Source organism: Bos indicus x Bos taurus, chromosome 16 (genome assembly GCF_003369695.1).
Source record: "Bos indicus x Bos taurus breed Angus x Brahman F1 hybrid chromosome 16, Bos_hybrid_MaternalHap_v2.0, whole genome shotgun sequence".
NCBI classification, from domain to species: Eukaryota; Metazoa; Chordata; class Mammalia; order Artiodactyla; family Bovidae; genus Bos; species Bos indicus x Bos taurus.
In genome coordinates, this window is record NC_040091.1 from 78,371,044 (window position 1) to 78,394,796 (window position 23,753).

Sequence of the window (23,753 nt, forward strand, 5' to 3'; positions counted from 1 at the left end):
GGCCGTCTGTCAATCACGCGGGCGGTTGGGCGGAGGGAGCCCCCCGGGAGGGGAGGCCCGGGGCGGCCTGGTGCGATTGGTGGGGACGCGCGCGCCGGGAGGGCTGCGGGCTGTACGGCTGCGCGGCGGCGGCGGAAGGCCTGAGGGACGCGAAGCTGCGCGCGGCGGGGTCGGCCTCTCCTGTCTCTGCGGCTTGCGGGCCGGCTGTCGCACCCGAATCCCGGCACGGACCCGGGGGAAGCTCGGGCGCCGTGGCTTCTGGCCGCTTTGCAGGGGGCGTCCAGTGCTCGGGGTTTGAGACGGGGCGCTTATGGCGCCTCTCCTGGGCTGGCACACTCTTTAATAATGGGCGCGGACCCTCTGCATTTGTGGGAGGGGCCCGCTTTGAAACCGCAGCGGAGAGAGGTACAGTTGAAAAAAGGAAAAAAAAAAAAAAAACATTGTCTTACTGCCAACCTACCTGAAGGCTACGGGAAGAGGAGACCGCGTGTAATCCAGGTGCGGCAACCCTGTAAAGCACGCCCACACACATACTTCATCATCATCAGATGTTTTTTAAATGCCCGCATACCTTCGCAGTCTGTCTAATGAATCTGCCGGCCCTGTTGTGTTGCTGCCTGGCGGTCTGTGTTATTTACGAAAAATGGACCGCCAGGCCCCTCTAAGAGCCCTCCTCCGATCCACTCTCCCTTCTATAGGATACGGAGAAACGCGGGCAAAATCACTATAATTTGTTTTCTTAAGAGAAAGTCACAAAGCAAAATCATGAAATCACTGATCAACAAAAATCGAACAAATATATATTCATTGCTTAATGTACACACAAGGAAGGCACCCACTTTCATGTTAAGCACGTAGAAACTTAAGACAGCAACTTTCCTAACCAAGACTATGTAAATCCCAGACTTTTTTTTTTTTTTTTCAGATAAAAACCAGCCTTATGACAATAATTTCTTTGCATGGCACATTTTAATAATGAAATGACAAGTCCATTGCTTCACTAGTCCATTGAAATTACTAGTCCATTGCTGGTATTTCTAGCCAAATAACTAATCATGGTTAAATAAGAAATGACGTCTCATTGAAATTTCCCAACTGGAAACTTAAAAATTATTATTTTATCCTTATGGCATCCGGTCCCATTACTTCAAGGCAAATAGAAGGGGAAAAGTGGAAACAGTGACAGATTTTATTTTCTTGGGCTTCAAAATCGATGCAGACAGTGACTGCAGCCATGAAATTAAAAATTGCTTACTACTTGGAAGGAAAATTAGGAGAAGGCAGTGGCAACCCACTCCAGTACTGTTGCCTGGAAAATCCCATGGACCGCGGAGCCTGGTAGGCTGCAGTCCATGGGATCACTAGGAGTCTTATACGACTGAGCGCCTTCTCTTTCACTTTTCACTTTCATGCATTGGAGAAGGAAATGGCAACCCACTCCAGTGTTCTTGCCTGGAGAATCCCAGGGACGGCGGAGCCTGGCAGGCTGCCGTCTCTGGGGTCACACAGGGTCGGACACAACTGAAGTGACTTAGCAGCAGCAGCAGACAGCAAAAGAGCAGAGACAACACTTTGCCAACAAAGGTCCATATGGTCAAAGCTATGGTTTTTCCAGTGGTCATGTATGGATGTGAGAGTTGGACCATAAAGAAAGCTGAGCACCGAAGAATTGATGCTTTTGAACTGTGGTGTTGGAGAAGACTCTAGAGAGTCCCTTGGACAGCAAGGAGATCAAACCAGTCAATCCTAAAGGAAATCAACCCTGAATATTCTTTGGAAGGACTGATGCTAAAGCTGAAGCTCCAATACTTTGGCCACCTGATTCGAAGAACTGACTCCTTAGAAGAAACCCTGATGCTGGGAAAGATTGAAGGCAGGAAGAGAAGGGGACGACAGAGGATGAGATGTTTGGGTGGCATCACTGAATCAATGGACCTGAGTTTGAGTGTACTCAAAGAGATAGTGAAGGATGGGGAAGCCTAGCATGCAGCAATTCAGTTCAGATCATTCGCTCAGTCATGTCTGACTCTTCAATCCCATGGACTGCAGCACGCCAGGCCTAGGGGGTCGCAAAGCATTAGACACATTACTTTGCCAAAAAAGGTCCATCTAGTCAAGGTTATGGTTTTTCCAGTGGTCATGTATGAATGTGAAAGTTGGACTGTGAAGAAAGCTGAGCGCCGAAGAATTGATGCTTTTGAACTGTGGTGTTGGAGAAGACTCTTGAGAGTCCCTTGGACTGCAAGGAGATCCAACTGGTCCATTCTGAAGGAGATCAGCCCTGGGATTTCTTTGGAAGGAATGATGCTAAAGCTGAAACTCCAGTACTTGGGCCACCTCATGTGAAGAGTTGACTCACTGGAAAAGACTCTGATGCTGGGAGGGATTGGGGGCAGGAGGAGAAGGGGATGACAGAGGATGAGATGGCTGGATGGCATCACCGACTCTTTGGACATGAGTTTGGGTGAACTCTGGGAGTTGGTGATGGACAGGGAGGCCTGGCGTGCTGCAGTTCATAGGGTCGAAAAGAGTCAGACACGACTGATCGACTGAACTGAACTGAGCTGAGCAACTAAACAACAATAAACGGGCCTCTCTGAGCTCAAAAGCTCGTGCTCAATCGCTCAGTCACATCCAACTCTTTACAGTTCTTTGGACTGTAGCCGTCCATGGGATTTCCCAGGAAAGAATACTGGAGTGGGCTGCCATTTCCTCCTCCAGGGGATCTTCCTGACCCAGGAATCAAACTCATGTCTCCTGTGTTTCCTGCCTTGCAGGCAGATTTTTTTACCTGCTGAGCCATCAGGGAAGCCCCTCAAAAACTTAGAGACAGTATTTAATAAGTATTTTGAATAGAGAAATATTAGTATTTTTGTAACCTCGTGCAACTACACTGAAGTATTCTGCCACATAAACTGCAACTTTGATACTGTCAAGTACAGTTAAGTGTTAAAAGAAAGACTGAAGATTCACAAACTTGAGGCAGGAGTATAGTATTAGTCAATGCCTATGAGAAATGAGGCTGTCCCTTTACTCGGGGTGGCAGTGTTTAATGGTAAGCTGGGATGCATATAAGCTAGTCCAAGCATGAAGGGCAGCAGGACACTCATATGAAAAGCCAACTTTGTTCCTCAGTTATCAAGATAAGAAACCTGTCATTTCTCTCCTTCACTCTGTCAGCCTTGAGATACTCCAAGCCGACTTGCCTCTGTGTTGTACACCCCATATATCAGGAAGATGAAGAGACCCTGTAAAATAAAATGGAGGGAAAAAGCTGTTACCGCTAATCATTTCAGCAGTAGAAATACCTGAAATAAACTTTCCTGGGGACAGACAAAAGAAGACACACTTCATCAAGGTCAATTTATTTTTCTATTTTTCAACATTAGAAGCGGTGCCTTGAGCATTTATAAGATAACAGACCAGCACATCACTTAGAGTGCTTGTGCTATTCAGTTTTCCTTAGAAATGAAAAAATAAAAATGCCATCCCAGGTATGTAGAATATGAATTAGAAAAATCAGTATACCAGTCTCTGAAAGATAGCTGGGTAACGGAAAACAAACTCAGGAAATGTCATCAAAGGAATCAGAGAAAGAGCGCTAAGCATCAGTATTTATAACCAGTCTTTTAGACTACAGCAATTAGAATACGTTTGTCACAGTCTTCAGTGGGGTAAAAAATCTTTTTTAATATTAAAGTATAAAACAGCTGAAAGAATAAAGTTAGGGTGGTAAGTGTGAATAGTTTTTAAATATTTAAAATGCCACTTCAAGTTAAAATTTCACATTATCAGCCATTGTGAAACTGCACATCTTTTTATTGTATCCTATATGTAATAAAAGTTCCAAAGATCTGTATTTATTAGTTCTTAGCATTAGAAAATACTTAATTGTAAGATATAAATTAAGTCTGTCTCTTAAATCTAAAGTTGCACAAGGAACTATATTCAATATCCCGTGATAAACCACAGTGGGAAAGAATATGAAAAAGAGTGTGTGTGTGTGTGTGTGTGTGTGCACGTGCGCGCACGCAGCTGAATCACTTTACAGTAGAAGTTAACATTGTAAATCAACTATACTTCAGTAAAATAAACATTTTTTTAAATCTAGTATCTTACATTTTAAAAGTAAATAAAACTGATATGGCTTAAACTTAGGAATAATATGGAGCAAGAAATTTCCCATGTGTTTTTGCCTTACAGAGGAAATAAAAATCTGTATTGTATTAGTCTTGTTAGGTACTAATAAATCAAATACTAAATAGGTGTCTGGGGTAAAATCTGGACCTGATTCAAATAAAGTAATATGGCATTTTCAAAAAGAAAATATTACAGGAAAATTTAAACATTTGTTTTACCTCTGAATACTTACATCTTACAAACTATGGGAACCACCCTAGAACAAGGAGACTGAATAAAACAGAAATGAGTTTTGTTCTTTGTTCTGGTTCCTTTTTAGCAGACTTTATTTTTTAAAAGCAATTTTATATTTACAGAAAAATTCAGAAGATAGTACCGAGGGCTTGCTTGTGTCTGCACTCAATTTCCTCTACTGTCAACATTTTACGTTAGTGTGGCACGTTTTTTTACAATCAATCCTGTTGGTTTTCAAAACCACTATGTAATGCCAGAAACTAGAACAATTACAGTACTCGCACCGCATCTTTCAAGTTGCCTTTGTCAAGATACACAGAGTGCCCACAAGATATACAGAGTGCCCACTGGATTTAAGCTGCTTAAGTACCACTCATGTTCTGGGCTATTCGTACGTATTCTGGATCATTCAAGAAGTATTTCTTTCTCTGATTTATGAAAAAGCTGTAAGATAACGGACATCCCTCCTTCCTTTGTGTGTGTGAGTGTGTGTGTTCAGTCATGTCTGACTCTTTGCAACCCCGTGGATGTAGCCAGCCAGGCTCCTCTGTCCATGGAATTTCCCAGGCGAGAATACTGGAGTGGGCTGCCATGCCGTCCTCCAGGGGGTCTTCCCGACCCAGGGGTGGAACCCGCGTCTCCTGCATTGGCAGACGGGTTCTTTACCACTGCGACACCTGGGCAGTCCCCTCCTTCCTTTAGTAACTGCTGCTTTTTATATCGTATTGTGTTCTATAGTTGTAAAGTTAAGAGTAGGTCATTCAGACTTTAATTCTGTTTGTGAGATAGGAGTATTTTGCTTTGTGAAATAGATAAGTTTTTTTTAAGAGTTTGCCATTAACACAGCATTATATATGCTTAATTGCCGATCTGTCAATCTGTCCATCCTCTATCACCCATCAACCTGTCTTACTTTTTGGTACAGAAATCAGTACACTCTCCCTGAAGTCAATATTGCTTACAGTAATAGATGACTTTGGGACTAAATACAATTTCCTGTATATTGAATAATATGCACTATGATATCAATATATTAAGAAATTTAGCTGTTTTCATGAAATCCACTGGATGCTCTGAAAATCATTTCTCTTCTAAAATTTGTATAATTACTCCAATAATTTATTTTGTAAATTCAATTTTTCCAAGAGGGAAAAAAAATAAACAGTCACACTTGCCCTCACATCTTGGTGAAGTGATGAGAATATTTGTATTTATTGCACTTCCATATTTCTTGTTACACATTTTAAAATTTAATACATTTATCCTTAAAGTACTATAAAATGATCAACATCAAAACTCTCCCTGTTGAAAAAAGAAGTTAGACTGAAAAGAGATTTTTAAATAAAAGCAGCTTCAGTCTCAAACATTTTTTTTCTCTTTTTCCTGTTTCTTCAACAGACACACTTAAGAGCATGATGAGCAAAGCCCCTAAATGATGATTTCCCAAGACCCCAAGAAGTCTGCGCCTCGAAGTCACTCCAAAGAATGCCTGTCTTTCTTCCTCTTGGGTTGTGCCCCTGATACCACCACAACCAGTTGAAAGGTAAAGTGTTAGTGATAATTAATTTTTAATTGACCTGTATGCCTCACCCACGATGCCTTTTTTCCCCCTGATTTTACCAGCTATTGAACAGTTGTGATGGTTTGCACCTAACTCTGAAGAATTTCATAAACCCTTCACTGCTGGATAAACATCCCATTTCCTCTATTTTCCAATGAGAAAAATCAAAAGAGAAACAGCGAAACAGAGCGGTCCTGAGCCATAACTATGACCCACTCTCCAACCCCCACAGAGAATGCCTTTAAGGACAGCTGGAAGGAAGCAACTGCCAAACTTCAACTGGCACTAGGTTCCTGGGGCTCCTTACGCCCACATTCTGTGCTGCCAGGGTGAATACTGGAGTGTGCCACATCTCCGGATGAATGACCCCGCACGTCTGTTAGGAAGTTTCTGCAGTTCCATCCAGACACACCCAGCCATCGTGTGTTTGGAGTCCTTACCTATAGAGGGACCGCTTTCTCAATATTTTAGTCCCAGTAATGTGAAAAGTGTTAGTTGTTCAGTCGTGTCCAACTCTGACTCTTTGCCATCCTATGAACCATGTAGCCCACCAGCTTCCTCTGTCCATGGGATTCTCCAGGCAAGAATACTGGAGTGAGTAGCCGTTCCCTTCTCCAGGGGCTCTTCCCAACCCAGGGATCGAACTTGGTTCTCCCGTATTGCAGCGGACACTCTTTACCTTCTGAGGCAGCAGGGAAACCCCTAGTCCCGGTAAAAATAACACTGATTGGGAGGGAGCACCCCAGGTGTGGCTGGATTCCTGTAGCGTGTGCGTGCTTACAGGCAAGAGCCATAAAGGGGAAGAACACCAGGATGTCACATTTAATACTGTACAGAAGTTAAAAATAGAACTTAAGGGGAGGAGGTGGGACTCATCCTGTTTCTTTATTCTCATTTATCTATAAAACTTTCAAAACTGAGGCAGCTTTGTAAATACTGTTACAGAAGTCCGTGGAAGAGTGTCTGGTGATGGATTCAAGGGCTGATACCTAGTCTGTTATTTCTATATTATTGTCCTGAACCTTCATAGGGCACTTCGTGACTGCTACAAAATAATCTTCTTTGAAGTGCTAATATGTTCTTTCCTGGCAATACAAAGAACAGGAAAGGTGCCACAGACACAGTATACCGCCTACTCAGGAATCTGAATCAGATTAACAATGCTAATATATGTAGAGCCCTCTCAAAGCACTTTCATTTACATAATTCCGTTTGCTCCTCACCACAATGCTGCCAAGTGGGCGGCGTGCGTATTATTGGCTTTATCTTATTTGTGGGGATCTGGAGGCTCGCTTGGAGGGCCAGCACGCGGACAAGCTGGCGGAGCCAAGGACTCGTGAGTTCTCACTCCTCACACGATGCTCTTCCACACACCCTGCCTTCAGTAGACACTTTCATGACTTAAGTCACCAGCTTGAAGATAATGCATTTGGAAAGATCTTTCAGAGCTGGAGTTTGCTGGAAGCATCTTGCAGTTTGATTAGCTCAAGATCAGGGACTCAGTCTCCAGTAATAACCCTGCTCCTCTGCCAGCCTAAGAGGGCCTGGCAAGTGCAGCAGGAAATGGGCTTCGCAAGGGTGATCCTTAGCTGCTCTGTGCCAGGCCCCATCTTTTGTCCTTTCCTACCAAATTCTCCTTCAATGATACCTGCTTGCTAGTTGCTGGGAAATGTATCTTTTCACATCCAAAGCCTGCTAAGTAACCGTATAGTCACATATCCTTATCAGCATCTCCCGAACTTCTTTGCATGGATGGCCCTCTCCGTGTGTTTATTTCTTTATAAATCACGCTCCAAAGTAGCTGCTGTTAACAATTCCCATTTGGGGGACAAAATCCCGTAGAAACAAAGCATCAGGGGACAATGGCACATATGCTCCAGGTTGCTCACGGCAGCACGCGGTGAGGTGGCAGAGACCTGGAAACAACCGCAGGCCCTCCGACCCGAATACACCGAAACACAGCGAAAGACGGTGGCACCTCCAGCCCCTGGACTATCAGGCAGCTGCAAGCGTGAGTGAGAGCCTGTGTACCAGCCTGGAGAGATCCCCGTGTGGTGTTAAATAAGAAAAGGGGAGAAGACAGACACGTGCGTTATATCGTCTCATTTTCGCAAAACGAGTGACAAGCCTTCCCTTCCTCTTGCCCAAATAGAACTGATTAAACTAGAGAAAACAGTAGAAAGCTTCACACCAAACCATTTATTATTTTTCATATGCTGGATGTGAGTGTGGTCTGGTGAGCAAGTGGACACAGAAGTTCGAGCCTTAGGAAGGATGTCTGGGATGGAAATCTGTATGGATTGGGAGTCACAGAGTTCGTGGGAGAAGGACACCAACACCCAGGTCAGCACGTTAGGGTGAGAGTAGAGACAGGGGCCGTGGACAAGACTCTGGGGGGCGTGATTTCTGCGGCAGAGATGACAGAAAGAAAAGAACCAGTGATGATCAACAAGGTCCTCCTGTACAGCACAGGGAACTATATTCTATATCCTGTGATAAACCACAAAGGCAAAGAACATGAAAAAGAGTATATAGTGTAACAGCGAGTTTGCTGTACAGCAGAAATTAAACACAACATTGTAAATCAGCCGTACTTCAGTACATTTTCTTTAAAAGGAAAGAAAGGAGCCAGTGAAGGAGGAATCAGGTTAAAAGAGGGTGTTTTCAGGGAAGACATGGGAAGAGCGTTTCAAGGAGGAAGAAATAATTAGTGGCAAACGCAGGTTAAAGGGATCTAGTTCTGGCGCTTGCCAGCTCTGTGAGGTTGGGCAAAGTACTCGACATCTCTGTCGCTCACTTTCATCTTGCATAAAAGGCGCACACGCATTGTAACTGTCTCACAGGATTGTTACAGGAATTAAATGGTGTAAAGTGTCTATAAAGTGCTTAGAACAGACCGTGGCACGAGTAATTGCCACTGAATGAGGACTTCACAGTAAGGTCAAAATGATGACTTCACAGTAAGGTCAAAATGATGACTTCACAGTAAGGTCAAAATGATGACTTCACAGTAAGGTCAAAATGATGACTTCACAGTAAGGTCACATAAAGGCCCTGAAGCCCTAGTGGACTTGGGAGGGGTTTATTCATCCCACTTAGGTCTGTGTCCCTACTGTGTTTTAGGCATGTTAGATAGTTACTCTTCAGTCAGTAAGTCGTGTTTGACTCTGCGACCCCATAAGCTGCAGCACGCCAGGCTTCCCTGTCCTTCACTATCTCCCAGAGTTTGCTCACACTGATGCCCATCGAGTCGGTGATGCCAGCCAACCATCCCATCCTCTGTTGCCCCCTTCTCCTCCTGCCTTCAGTCTTTCCCCGCATCAGGGTCTTTTCCAGTGAGTCAGCTTCTCACATCAGGTGGCCAAAGTATTGGAGCTTCAGCTTTAGCATCAGCCCTTCCAGTAAATACTCAAGGTTGATTTCCTTTAGGATTAACTGCTTTGAACTCCTTGCAGTCCAAGGAGCTCTCGAGTCTTCTCCAGCACCACAGTTCAAAAGCATCAATTCTTCGGCGCTGAGCTTTCTTTATGGTCCAGCTGTCACATTTGTACATGACTACTAGAAAAACTACAGCTCTGACTATACAGACCTTTGTCAGCAAAGTGATGTCTCTGCTTTTTAATACACTGTCTAGGATTCCCTGGTGTCTCACCTGGTAAAGAATCCACCTGCAGTACAGCAGACTCTGAGTCCGTTCCTGGGTCAGGAAGATCCCCTGGAGAAGGGAATGGCTGCCCACTCCAGTATTCTGGCCTGGAGAGTTCCATGGACTGTGTAGTCCATGCAGTCGCAAAGAGTCAGACATGACTGAGCGACTTTCACTTTCACAGCTTTGTCACAGATTTTCTTCCAGGGAACAAGCGTCTTTTAGTTTCGTGGCTGCAGTTCACTCTAGATAGATTCATGAACAAAACAATGAACTTGCTCTTCATGGAACTCAGACTCTGGTGAAGGAGGATTATTGGATGTGGACTGTGTGTGTTGTTCTCCTCACCTGATGGGCTGACCCCGCTCATTCTGCACAGCTACCCTCTGATGCGGGTACCATAATTATCCCATTTTACAGATAAGAACACTGAGTGGCACAGGGGGATTTGGAAAGCCCCTGGGGGCCAGGAAGAGGCAGAGCAGTCTTTGAACCGAGCTGGACTGGCTCTGGAAAACACCTCCTCGGGTTCCACATTTGTGGTCTCCAGGTGGCTGCTGCTGACCTCACACACAGCCGCTGCACAAGCACGGGGTTGGGGGGAGTACCCAGACTGCAGTTAAGACAGCATTGAATGGCAGCTTGTTTATCAAGAGAGAGATTGAAAGCATTTCCACAGAGAAGCAAACTAACAAAGTCCAAGCCCGTGGGTTTATTTTGTTTGCATGATAGAGTAAGGAAATGGCTGAAAGCTGGAATGGTAAGCCTGTTCTTTGGTTAAGTCTGTCTCAAATATCTGTTTCCACTATTTTTTTTTGCAGTGAGCTAGGGGGACAGTCAAGACTAAGATCTCTCGTGAACACTTGAGAGTGTATATTTGGCACTATTTATTAAAGCAAAGTCAGTGTAATTGAAGTATCAGATCCACATGTGGCAGAATCTCATTCTATTACAAAAATCAAAGACGACGAAATGTATTCTTGACCAGATTTGAGACGGCTAAAGCTTGCAGAGGAGAGATCAGGGTTTTGGGTCAATGTGAAAAAATGGGAAGAGTAGTCTTACCTTTCCTTGGTATGGTTCTGAGTAAGTAGGTCTCAGGAATCTGCATTGTTCATGCACACCCCATTGGTTCCGACGCGTAATAAATTGTCAAATTCATTCCACTAGCTCTGTGACCTAGGGCAAATTACTCCATCTCTCTGTGCTTCAATTACCTCATTATGAATGGCAATAATAATAGTATCTACCTCAGAGATTCATTGGGATAATCAAATGAGTTAAATTTTAGCACATGCCTGGCTCAATATAAGCACTGTACACATATCTGTCATGTACAATAAACAACTCATTTTTTAAAGTATAGTTGATTTACAGTATTATATTACTTTTAGGTATACAACATAGTGATTCAACATTTTTATAGATATACTCCATTTAGACTTATTGTAAAATACTCTCATATTCCCTGTTCTGTACAACACATCCTTGTACCTTATCTATTTTATGCATGGTACTTTGTGTTTTAAGGAATAATCAGCAAATATAAGTCTGTTTCACTTTAGAGAGGTTGGAGTTTCCCTTATCTGAAGACCAAATAAATTCTATCTCGTGACAATTTTTAGGTGTTGTAACCACAGGGTGTGGGGAGTAAAGAAAAAAATAGGAAGAATTCCAGGACAGAATGTAAAGAATTTTAGCAACAAAAATGTTCTTCTAAAGCTTTTTTGAAGTTAAGATAATTGGCCTGATATTCTCTAAGGCTTGCATTATATGTGTGTTAGCATTTTACAGCTCTCTGCTACAAGGACTCCAGAATACAGTTTAAATTTTCTATGTCAGGACCCTCTCGGTTGCAAACGACAGAAACTCCACTGAAACTAGATGAAACACATAAAATGGGAGATTTATTGAAAGGATACTGGGGTAGCTATCAGAATTGAATAACTAGTTGAATAATTAAATGTCAGAATGTCAAGAAGAGGCATGTGAAGAGGCCTGCTTCTCCACATCCTCCCAGACCATTCTCGCGGGTGGGAGATGTCATGCCCAACAAGGTCCAGACTCCTGGTTCTTACACCTCTACACACAACGGGGGAAAAGCAGCTTTTCTCTCCAAAGTCATAAGACAGGACTCTGGCCTCATGTGGGTCACATGTCCCTTGGTGGGCCAATCACGGGTGGTCTGAGGAGTGGACTGTTGTGACTGGCTCACACTGGTTTACAGTCTTACCCCTTAACCAATCGTGTGACTGGGAAAAGCAAGATCCTAAGAAAAGACGGTCTCTTCCCTTCAGACCACAGGGCTGAAGCCATGGAGAGGGATAGACAGAAATGTCTGACGCCCCAGGAAGACTTTCCAGCAGACAAGCTCACTGTCCCCAGGACTCACAACTTAGTGAGAGAGCAAAACAAACAAGGCTGTATGTAAGAAATACAAGCAACTCCTGCAGCTCAACTCCAGAAAAATAAACGACCCAACAAAAAACGGGCCAAAGAACTAAACAGACATTTCTCCAAAGAAGACTTACAGGTGGCTAACAAACACATGAAAAGATGCTCAACATCACTCATTATCAGAGAAATGCAAATCAAAACCACTATGAGGTACCATTTCACACCAGTCAGAATGGCTGCGATCCAAAAGTCTACAAATAATAAATGCTGGAGAGGGTGTGGAGAAAAGGGAACCCTCTTACACTGTTGGTGGGAATGCAAACTAGTACAGCCACTATGGAGAACAGTGTGGAGATTCCTTAAAAAACTGGAAATAGAACTGCCTTATGATCCAGCAATCCCACTGCTGGGCATACACACTGAGGAAACCAGAAGGGAAAGAGACACGTGTACCCCAATGTTCATCGCAGCACTGTTTATAATAGCCAGGACATGGAAGCAACCTAGATGTCCATCAGCAGATGAATGGATAAGAAAGCTGTGGCACATATACACAATGGAGTATTACTCAGCCATTAAAAAGAATACATTTGAATCAGTTCTAATGAGGTGGATGAAACTGGAGCCTATTATACAGAGTGAAGTAAGCCAGAAGGAAAAACATAAATACAGTATACTGACGCATATATATGGAATTTAGAAAGATGGTAACAATAACCCTGTGTACGAGACAGCAAAAGAGACACTGATGTATAGAACAGTCTTATGGACTCTGTGGGAGAGGGAGAGGGTGGGGAGATTTGGGAGAATGGCATTGAAACATGTAAAATGTCATGTAAGAGATGAGTTGCCAGTCCAGGCTCGATGCACGATGCTGGATGCTTGGGGCTAGTGCACTGGGACGACCCAGAGGGATGGTATGGGGAGGGAGGAGGGTTCAGGATGGGGAACACATGTATACCTGTGGCGGATTCATTTTGATGTTTGGCAAAACTAATACAATTATGTAAAGTTTAAAAATAAAATAAAATTAGAAAAAAAAAGAAATACAGATACGCATAGACTAAAAAAATTAATGAATGCAAAACGAATAATAAACTCCATCAGTGAACGGAAGAAATAATAGCGCTTTGAATTTGACTCATTTGGCGTTCTGCCTTAATAGTGTTTCCAATGAGTTAAGTCTGCTTCGAATGTTGATTTGAATCTTAAATAATTATAGCAAACATTTTAAAAAAAGTGCAGAAAGGCTGCTAAGTCACTTCAGTCATGTCCAACTCTGTGCGACCCCAGAGACGGCAGCCCACCAGGCTCCCCTGTCCCTGGGATTCTCCAGGCAAGGATACTGGAGTGGGTTGCCGTTTCCTTCTCCAAGGCTAATATATGTAAATTATGGAATTAGAAAATGCAAAGTTAAATATGAAAGGATCACAACTCCCCTGGTGGTCCAGTGGGTAACACTCCCAATGCAAGGGGCATGGGTTCAATCCCTGGTCAGGGAAATAGATCCCAGATGCCAGAACTAAGACCTGGCACAGCCTAAACAAATGATAATAAAAATATGAAAGAATCTCTTGTGAATTGGGATTCTGAGTCTTAAAAGAGGAGGGAGTATCATAGTGACCAATGAGAGGTCTCATGCCTGAGAGACAAAGATTATGTGAAAAAAAACTTGCTTGGATGGAAAATCCTGATTAGAGTCTTTATAGTTTTCCGCTGAGTCCAAAGTAGTTATTTACTCTGGAAAACAGCAGAGTTATTAAAGGAATTCTAAAAAGTAAGTCACCATGCTGCTGCTGCTGCTAAGTCGCTTCAGTTGTGTCCGAGTCTGTGCAACCCCAGAGACGGCAGCCCACCAGGCTCCGCCGTCTCTGGGATTCTCCAGGCAAGAACACTGGAGTGGGTTGCCATTGCCTTCTCCAATGCATGAAAGTGAAAAGTGAAAGGGAAGTCACTCAGTCGTGTCCGACTCTAGCAACCCCATGGACTGCAGCCTACCAGGCTTCTCCATCCATGGGATTTTCCAAAAGTACTGGAGTGGGGTGCCATTGCCTTCTCCAAGTCACTGTAGAAGCTAATAATGTAAAGACCTATAGGAATAATTAGAAGGGGGCTTGGGGGGAAAATGCAGAAAGCCACAAGGGGAAGCTATTGGGAAACCCCAGAATAGAGGCCAGGATGCCTCTGTGAGAACAGAGGTGAATGGAAAACCTGAATGTGTGCTATAGGAAAAAAAGTTGTCAAGTTTGATGAACTGGATACAAGAAACCAAAGAAAACTCAGTGCCAAAGAAATGTGAATATTTTCAACTTGAAGGTGGAACAGTAGAGGGGAACTTGCGATGACTGCGTGGACAGGTGGATGGGAGGGCATCACGTAGAGACTGGAAAGGGCTTGGCCAGACCGTCGTGCCGGAGAAGTGGATGTAGGGACAGAAAGACAGGGCTGGCTTTCCGATAGGGCATGCAATTCAAAAAGACTGCGCTCTGCTGGAACAGATTTTGCAAAACAACCCGCGTTATAATTACAAAGGAGTGAGAATACCACCGCCACTTACTTCTGCGCGCACTCAGTTTTCCAAGTCATACCGGCTCTGGTTGCTTCACCGATACTTGAGAAGGTTCAATCCTATTAAGCTTTCAGTGTTCCCTAATTCAGGGCATGGATTTTGACCAGCATAATGGAAGTTTGCAGAAGGTGCTATTTGGTGTCTGGATTAACCTGAAAGTCACAGGTGTCAGATAGGACATTCGCAGACCTATTTATACTTTTTTAAAAATAATGTTTTTCATATATATATGGTTTTGTTTATTTGTTTATTTTGGGCTGCACTGGGTCTTCGTTACTGCGTGGGCTTTTCTCTAGCTGCTGCGAGCAGGGCTCCTCTTCCTTGTGGTACGTGGGCTTCTCATCACGGTGACTTCTCTTGCTGCGAAGCACAGGCTTTAGGCTCATGGGCTTCAGTAGTCACAGCCCCCGGTCTCCAGAGCACAGGTTCAGTAGTTGTGGTTCATGGGCTCAGTTGCTCTGCGGCTTCCAGAGTCCCCTGGACCAGAGATCAAACCCGTGTCCTTTGCACGGGCAGGCAGATTCTTTACCACTCAGCCACCAGGGGAGCCCTGGTTTACACCTTTATGATAAGCTTTGGGCCGAGTTTTCAAACAAGCAACGCACACATTGGTCTTCCCTACCAGGATCTGTGCTCCTTCAGGACACAAGCTTCTTATTTGCTTTTCCAATCTTAGTGACACATGGTGGGGTACTTAAAAAATGACCCCTAAGTGACAGAAATAAAGGCTGTAAGAGCAAACAAGTGATTACCCAGTTTGCTCTGCTAGTGAGTGGCCAGGCCAGAGCTGGAATTCAGACCCTCTGCTCCTAGGCTCAGGCACAGCCTCCAACGCCAAGCCCAAAGCTTTCACTCTCTTTTAAAGAAGTCTCTTGGGTCTCCATACCAGGCAAAGCGGCCCTTCTGAGCTGAGCGTAGTTTCCATTGTAAGGAAACTGTGACTCTTAAGATTAATTTGCTTTGGCAGCTGGATGCTCAGAATCAAAAGTGTGGCCTGCCATTAGCACCTCTGTGCTTTGTCCTAATTTCTGAGGATCTCTATAAACCTTCTCAAGCTCTTTTTGGAAAAGGCGAGAAGCAAATGTACATGCAGCAAATATTTAAGGCCCAGCTCAGTACCTGAGGTTAAGAACGATGACGTCTTGACTTCGTATTTATAGTGACCCATTTTCTCCTCCTTAGCTTTGGTAGAATTTCTCAAGCTATTGGAGTTTTTATTGAAAATTAATACAAAACTCAAGACTCCTGGATTACTTAAAGAAAGATTTAACCTGTTAGAAAAAAACCTTGACTGAGAAGAGGAGTGTTTAAGGAAGTACATTGATTGGGATGATCCCCTGGAGGAGGAAATGGCAACCCACTCCAGTATTCTTGCCTGGGAAATCCCATGGACAGAGGAGCCTGGTGGGCTACAGTCCATGAGATCACAAAGAGTCAGACATGACTGAGCGACTAAGCATGCACATACGTGCATATGATACATTGGTATGACCAGCATGTATATTGACATGCTAGAACACTTGCTGACATTAAAAATAATTTTTATCAAATGTTTTTAATTTTGTGGGGAACTGCTTAAGATATGTGAGTGAAGGAAAACAGAATAAAGAAGTATTATCTTGGCTATGTAAAAGAAAATGCATTTAAAGAGAAGAGCGGAAATATGGCAAAGTATCAATGATGATTACTTTGAGTTGTAGGATTATGGATTATTTTATTTTCCACATCTACTATATATTTTTTGAATTTTCTATGTTTCTTATTATGAGAAATATGCTTTGTAAAAATAGATTTTAAAAGATTTTTTCAATAGCATGAGGCAAAAATATTCTAGGCTGTTAAATGACAAAAATCTTCATACATATTTGTGTCACAATACAATCACAAAGATACAATGGTACACGTAGAAAAAAATGGAAAAAATACACCTAAATGTCGCTACTATGTGGTAAAATTTAAGAAAATGTCCTTTTTCCTGTTTTTCTTTTTTTTTTTCTGTTTCTCCAGTGGATGGGTGTGTCTTTTACAATCAGAACTGCTCCTCCAAAGTAATATAAAAAACTCTGTGGGCCTAAAAGCCTAATAACTCTAAACTATCCAGAGTAGCTACTCTGCTAATTATTTGTGAACTGTGTCTGTCGTAAATCTAGACTTCCACTTGCATTTTTTAAAAAAGATGTCACAACATATTTCTGGGAGAGTTTTGCAAAACTAGCTCAACATTTTAGCAGGATCGGACAACCTGTGGTTTCCTAGAACATCCCAGAAAAATCAGAGCTGAGGACGACTTCCACACTTCCTGTTGTGTCTGGAAGATAATGACACGGCGTGGACAGTTTAAGGAAGACAGGGGCATCTCGCTGCTTTGGTGTCTGGAAACAGAGCGTGGAGGAGAGCTGCTGATGCCCGTGGTGCCCTCTTCTATGCAATTCGGGCAAATGGCTCCAGGCAAACAGACCCACTGAGCGGTTGCCATGGTCTGCTGAGAAATTCGAAAAACAAAGAAAGCCTAAAAATGTTGGCATGTTGAAACAACTTGTATCTTCTGCCAAAGTCAGCTTCAGCCCTCGGAACTCACACCGTTCGCACGTGGAGTCGGTAGTCCAGCAGCTTCTCAGATCAAGGTGCTACGCTGGCAGAGGCACCCTGCAGGTAGGCCCCCATCACCCACATCACTGGACGAATACTGCTGAGCGTGCGCTGTGAGCGTGTGTTGTTGAGTGCTTTAATTGGCCAGATAGTCAACTTTCAGATTTCTAGTCTCCAGACCATCTCATCACATTCACGGGCTCCTCTATCACACATACATATACCAATCAGTGTAAAATTCAGTGGTGTTATTACATGTATACCCCTCCCCCCCAAAAAACAGCTTTTTGAAAGAAGGAATAAGTATGAAACTTTAAAAATCAACAGTAAGATGGCACAAGTCCAAACTGCTTGGAAATCCCCCCTCAAATCTAACCCCCGGCATAGTATTTATTTGTAAGCGCCAGAACTCCTGAGGCTGGCCCATGCAAGTTCCCGTTTCCAGTTCCTGGTATTTCATTTATTCCTTATAAACATTTGCATAGTACTTTATAGTTTGTGAGTTACTTTTACGGAGCGTGATCTCATCTTGGCCTACAACATCCCATTCTAAAGATTAGGAAAAGAAGTCATTTGCCCAACGTTGCAGAGCAGCAGAGTGGAGACAGAACCTACACGCTGTGGCTCCTGGCTGGCGTTTTTCTGGTGTCACACTCTCCTCCTTAACAAATGACATGGCCTGTCCCCGCCGGCTGCTTTTTCTTTTACTCCTGTAGTTGTCATCTTCACCTACTTCGTGTGGTAGGCCAAAAATTAAGGGGTGAATTTCCTACAGAAGATACTGCGTAATCACCATTTCTTAAGATGGATTTAAAAGCTCATTTAACCCATCTTTGAAAGGCGAAACTGACTAAATCTACTATTTCTGCCACATATCTTGAGTTTTTTAGGCAATGAGTTTTTGGACCTAACCTAAAATCTGGTGAGATTAAGCAGCTCTCAGGAGCAGTGGGCCCACGAGAGCTGAAAGTAACGTGTGTCTCTGTGGCACACCCACAGCCCGAGTTCTGGGTTCTAGAATTAAATTGTCCCCAAATCCTGAATGATTAGTCATTCTTTTTTCAAAATTTATTAGCATGATATTACTGCTCTGCATGCTAACTCACTTCAGTCATGTTTGACTCTTTGCGACCCTATGGACCATAGCCTACCAGGGTCCTCTGTCCATGGGATTCTCCAGGCAAGAATACTGGAGTGGGCTGCCACTTCTCCAGGGGGTCTTCCCAACCCAGGGATTGAGCCAGGTCACTTACATCAATCTGCTTTGGCAGGCGGGTTCTTTACCCCTAGCGCCACCTGGGAAGCCCGTTACTGCTGAGATCAGGTCAAAGAACCTTCACTCCTAAGCAGTATAAAATACGGATTGGACGTAGGCTCCCCATTCTCCCACTTTTTCGTTAAATTAAATAATAGTTATCCTGTTCTAAGCAGGCTCTGACCCCTGAGTGGATGGCCTGGAGAGCTGTGCCTCCCCTGGGTGCTGACCTCAGAAGCAGCTGATCCTATGGACACAGGAGAGTCGGCAGCGGCAGCTCAGCATCAAGTCCACTGACAGCAAGAGCACCGTCTCCAGTTGGACAACTTTAATACGAAAGTAGCTGTGAGAGGCCCCGGCGGGGCAGGGGCACCCAGATCCTCAGGGCGCTGTTGCGTGGCATCTTGAGAGCTCCGTTAGGCTGCCTTCTTCAGGTCAGAGTTCTACGGGCTGAAATAAGCACTTCCGTGTTACTGCAGCAAGACTGTGGGCTTCCAGTGAGCTTGGAAACACTCAGGAGCAAGCCACACACGTACCCCACCTGCCCCAGCCGTGTGCAAGTGTGCACACCCAGCTGCGAGAGGACGCAGAGCTGCTCGGTGTGGTGGGAGGAAGACCCGCCTGGGCTGTCAGGCTTCCGAGCCTCTTGGCGGCCCTTCCACCACCACCACCGAGGGCCGGCCCTTCAGGCACTTGACAGGGTTTCAAGGATCCACTGACTGCCGCCCAGCACTTGTCAGAGGCGTCCGGGACACCTGACAGCTATGGGATGGGGTCTGTCGACTCTTCCTAGAGTCTCAGAGTGCTGGTTCTGCACGAAGTGACACCGTGAGAAAGCAATATATTCAAATCGTGTTTGCACAGTTTCCTTCAGCCAGTAATATTATCTATGTGAATTTTTAAGCTGAATTTTTATTCTTTTAGAAGTTATACAGAGGTTACAGAATCAAACGGTTGCCCGAGACCTGTGATAAAAAGCATGGACCTCCACCTCCAGTTTCCCATTCCCCAGAGGCGACTAACTTTTACTCTTTGAGCTGATTGTTTTCGTACTTACCATGTCTAAATGATACGCTTTTCTGACTAGTTCCTAGTTCTCGGTTTTCATTCCATCTATGGACATTCCACAGGGGAAAATGTGGACTTGGCTCCCCATAGCCCCGCTCTACTCGATGACCCTGACTGTCCTTTCTGTGCATTTACCCCTTCTTTTTGGTGGAGTGTGTCCTTCAGTAGCTTCCTGAGAAAGGGTGAACCGGAGACGAAGCTGTGGCCACACACATCTGAAAATGCCTCTTGTCTTTCCCTCATGCTTGGTGGACGGTACTGAATTCTAGCCTGGAAATGATTTTCCCTCAGACGTCGGAAGGCCTCTAGCAGTTATCCTCCAGCTTCTAGGGCTGCTTTTCAGAGCTGGATGTCATTGTTACTCTTGATCCTTTCTGTGAAGACTGCATTGTTCTGTCTGAAAGCTTGTTCTTCATTAGTCCCAGCATCTGCACAGGTTCGTTCTATTTATTTATTATTCTAAACTTTATTTTATTCATTTAGTTTTATTGAAGTATAGTTGACTATGCCTGGGTCCAAGGCTCCTGCCGAGCGGGTGTCGAGCACCCAGGAAGCAGGCACTCCGCACTCCCCCCACCCCCCGCAGGTGCCTGAGATCATCAAGCACGTTTACCACCACATGCCCAGTGCCACGGACGCCACGGCCCAGGAGACCATCTGGAAGGTGCTCCACGTGCTGGCCCAGGCCTACACGGATGAGGTGGTCCTGACACTCTTCGAGATGGACGAGCAGTCCCAGAGGTGGGTGGGGTCCCCGGGGCGGCAGACAAGTCCCAGACTCTGCTGATCTGCTTATTCTTAAAATATGAGCTTCCTGGGTGGCTCAGTGGTAAAGAACCCACCTGCCAATGCAGGAGATGTGAGTTCGATTGCTGGGTCGGGAAGATCCCTTGGAGGAGGGCATGGCAACCCACTCCAGTGTTCCTGCCTGGAGAATCCCATGAGCAGAGGAGCCTGGCGGGCTACAGTCCACTGGGTCACACAGAGTCAAGCACGACTGAGTGACGAAACGACAGCACAGCTGACTTACAGGTACTGATGGTGTTCTTGGTGTCGTGGCGTCTCACTCATGGAGCTGGCACTTGGAGGTTCTTTCAGTCTGCAAACACTTATCTTTTATGTCTGGGAATTTTTCTCAAATAGTTTCTTTGATCATTTCCTCTCTTTCCCCTGATGTCCCACCTCCCACCTTTGAACACTCTATTATTTAATGTTGGATTTCCTGGATAGAATCATTAATTTCCTTTTTTCTTCTCACATTCCATATTTTATCTATTTATTCTGCTTTCTACCCCTTCCCCCAGAGGCTCAGATGATCAAGAATCCACCTTCAATGTGGGAGACCTGGGTTCGATCCCTGGGTCGGGAAGATCCCCCGGAGGACGGCATGGCAACCCACTCCAGTATTATTACGTGGAGAATCCCATGGACAGAAGAGCCTGGCCGGCTACAGTCCATGGGGTCGCAGAGAGTCGGACACGACTGAGAGACTAAGCACAACAATTCTGCTTTCTGGGATGTTTCCCCAACTTTATCTTCTCGCCTCTTACTGAGTTTGTTTGTTTGTTTAAATATTCACTTATCTGGCTGCTCCAGGTCTTAGTTGCAGCATGTGGGGTCCCAGTTGTGACATGTGGGGTCTAGTTCCCTAACCAGAGACTGAACCCAGAACCCTGCATTGGGAGCTCGGAATCGTAGCCACTGGCCCACTGGGGAAGTCTCTGACCTTGTGTTGAGTTTTTAATTTGTCATGCCATACTATTTTAATTTTCAAAAACTCTTATTTTCTTCCCTGAATTTCTCTTATCCTTTAACAGTATCTTATTCTCGTTTCATGGATACCAATGATACTAATTTTACAATTTGGGGGTGTCTTTTTTTTTTTTAGTTTTCTCTTTCATATATTTAAGAGTGGGACACAATAAAAGTTGGCTGGAAGCTCTGTACCTGGGGATGAGAGCTTATCAACTGTGGGCTTCTCCAAATGGTGATCTGGCTAGAGTGTTTTACTAGTTTAAAGTGTTAAATCATGAGCCTTTTGCTAGGTCGCTAAAAATTCCTCAAAATAGCTACGTTTAGGACAGCAAAATAGGATATAATATCATTTATTTCACTATTTCTCTAAGTTACACGTTTTACTTTAGCACACTTTTGTGTTTATTTTTGTTGGCATTCTGATTATTTTCAGGTAATAAAAATAATTATCTGACTGTGAGGGGTAAATTCCTAGAAGGTAGGATCTGACGAGTTGGCAAGAGGGTTTGTTTTGAGGCAGACTCCTGGAAAGCAGATTGTCAGTATTCCTCAGGAGCCTTGCGGTTTCTATTCTCTGCCCCACTGACCCATGGAGTTTCTAGTTCACAGAGCCTGGTTTGGCTTCAGAGTCGTCACGAACAGGTTACTTAAGCTCTGGGGCTCAGTTCAGTGCCTGCCTGTCAGCAAACACTCAATAGATGGGGGCTCTTGTTACTGACTCACCGCTCTGCTCCAGCATCAAACAGTTAATGAGAATTTGATGAGGTTTGCTGTCTTTAATTTCTGTTTCTTTGATTAAGAACGAGGTCTAGTTTTTTCCTACCTGGGTTGGACACTGAAATTTTTTCTCTCATGAATTGTCTCATCGGGCCCTTTATAAATATTTCTGTTGAGGCACTTGAGATGTTATTGATCTGTTAGAGCTTTGCACATAAGTAACCTTAACGTCCCAAAATCACTGCAGACGGTGACTGCAGCCATGAAATCAAAAGACGCTTACTCCTTGGAAGGAAAGTTATGACCAGCCTAGATAGCATATTCAAAAGCAGAGACATTACTTTGCCAACAAAGGTTCGTCTAGTCAAGGCTATGGTTTTTCCAGTGGTCACGTATGGATGTGAGAGCTGGACTGTGAAGAAGGCTGAGCGCTGAAGAATTGATGCTTTTGAACTGTGGTGTTGGAGAAGACTCTTGAGAGTCCCTTGGACTGCAAGGAGATCCAACCAGTCCATTCTGAAGGAGATCAGCCCTGGGATTTCTTTAGAAGTAATGATGCTGAAGCTGAAACTCCAGTACTTTGGCCACCTCATGTGAAGAGTTGACTCATTGGAGAAGACTCTGATGCTGGGAGGGATTGGGGGCAGGAGGAGAAGGGGACGACAGGATGAGATGGCTGGATGGCATCACTGACTCGATGGACGTGAGTCTGAGTGAACTCCAGGAGTTGGTGATGGACAGGGAGGCCTGGCGTGCTTCGATTCATGGAGTCGCAAAGAGTTGGACACGACTGAGCGACTGAACTGAACTGAACCTTAACGTCATTGTCCATCCAGCTTATTATTTTAGAAGTCAGATTTTTAAAAATATTCTAAATATTACATTTTATATAATATATGATAAAATGTATTTATTCTATTATTAATATAAAATACTTAAATTAGAACATATTTTAAATATATTTTTTAAAGTAACTTTCTTTCTCCACCCTTCTTAAACAAGGGACACATGCTCATTTTAGACTGTCAAGGGACCCATAAATTAGGAATTAGAAAAAGAAAACCTTAAGTCATTGCTATTTTTGCCACCTAGGGCTAGCCACTGCTGCCAGCTTGGTACGTACCTTTCTGGTCTTTTATCTTCAGGTATCTTTATCATACCTAAACATGCACATATGTTACATATGTATGTATGTTTAAAAGGGAAGGAGGGCTGTTTCTGTCCTCTCTGCTTTTCACGTAATAACAAATCTCAACCACAATCGCACTGTGGTTCATTTCAGTTGGATTGTTTTCCTTTCAGAGTGTTGTGTACATTGTACAAATGCATTAGTCAGCCTCTTTTTAATAGCTTGGAAAAATTTAGGGAAAAACCATCAAGAATGAACTTAAACACACTTATAAGGAAACAAGGAAATAAACTGATTTTGAAACCAGGAACCTTTATTAGACAACCACCAGCTTTCACAATGTTACTGCTGAGAAACATCACATAAGCAGATCTTCAGAGACCATGAGTTTCTACACAAAATGATAGACCATACACTTCAGTATCTGTTTGAAGAAATGCAGAATGTGATTTTGACAAGACTGTGAATCGCACTCTGAACAGCGCTCAGCAACATCCGTGACAAAAGGAGAGTCAACGTTGCGCTCGGCCAAGTGGGGCCCTTACACAGAGGGAAGCTGGCCTCTGTTGACCCCAAGGAATACACAGTGTCCAGCCCTGGCGCCCACAGTGGGGCGAGGGAACCCCAATCCAACTGTAACCCAGGCTGTTCTGAACGTGACAGCTCCTGGAGTGAAATATTCAGGAATTTGGA

General features: G+C 44.1%; 1 long non-coding RNA gene across 1 annotated transcript; it reads left to right on the forward strand.

Annotated features, from left to right (window-relative positions):
• The first annotated feature begins 17 nt into the window (after positions 1 to 17).
• Positions 18 to 21,405, forward strand: LOC113906961. The gene is made up of 7 exons (XR_003515048.1): positions 18 to 498; positions 5,773 to 5,917; positions 16,555 to 17,199; positions 18,568 to 19,895; positions 20,046 to 20,200; positions 20,314 to 20,491; positions 20,764 to 21,405. It is a non-coding gene; the product is annotated as an uncharacterized LOC113906961 (long non-coding RNA).
• Positions 21,406 to 23,753: the final 2,348 nt, after the last annotated feature.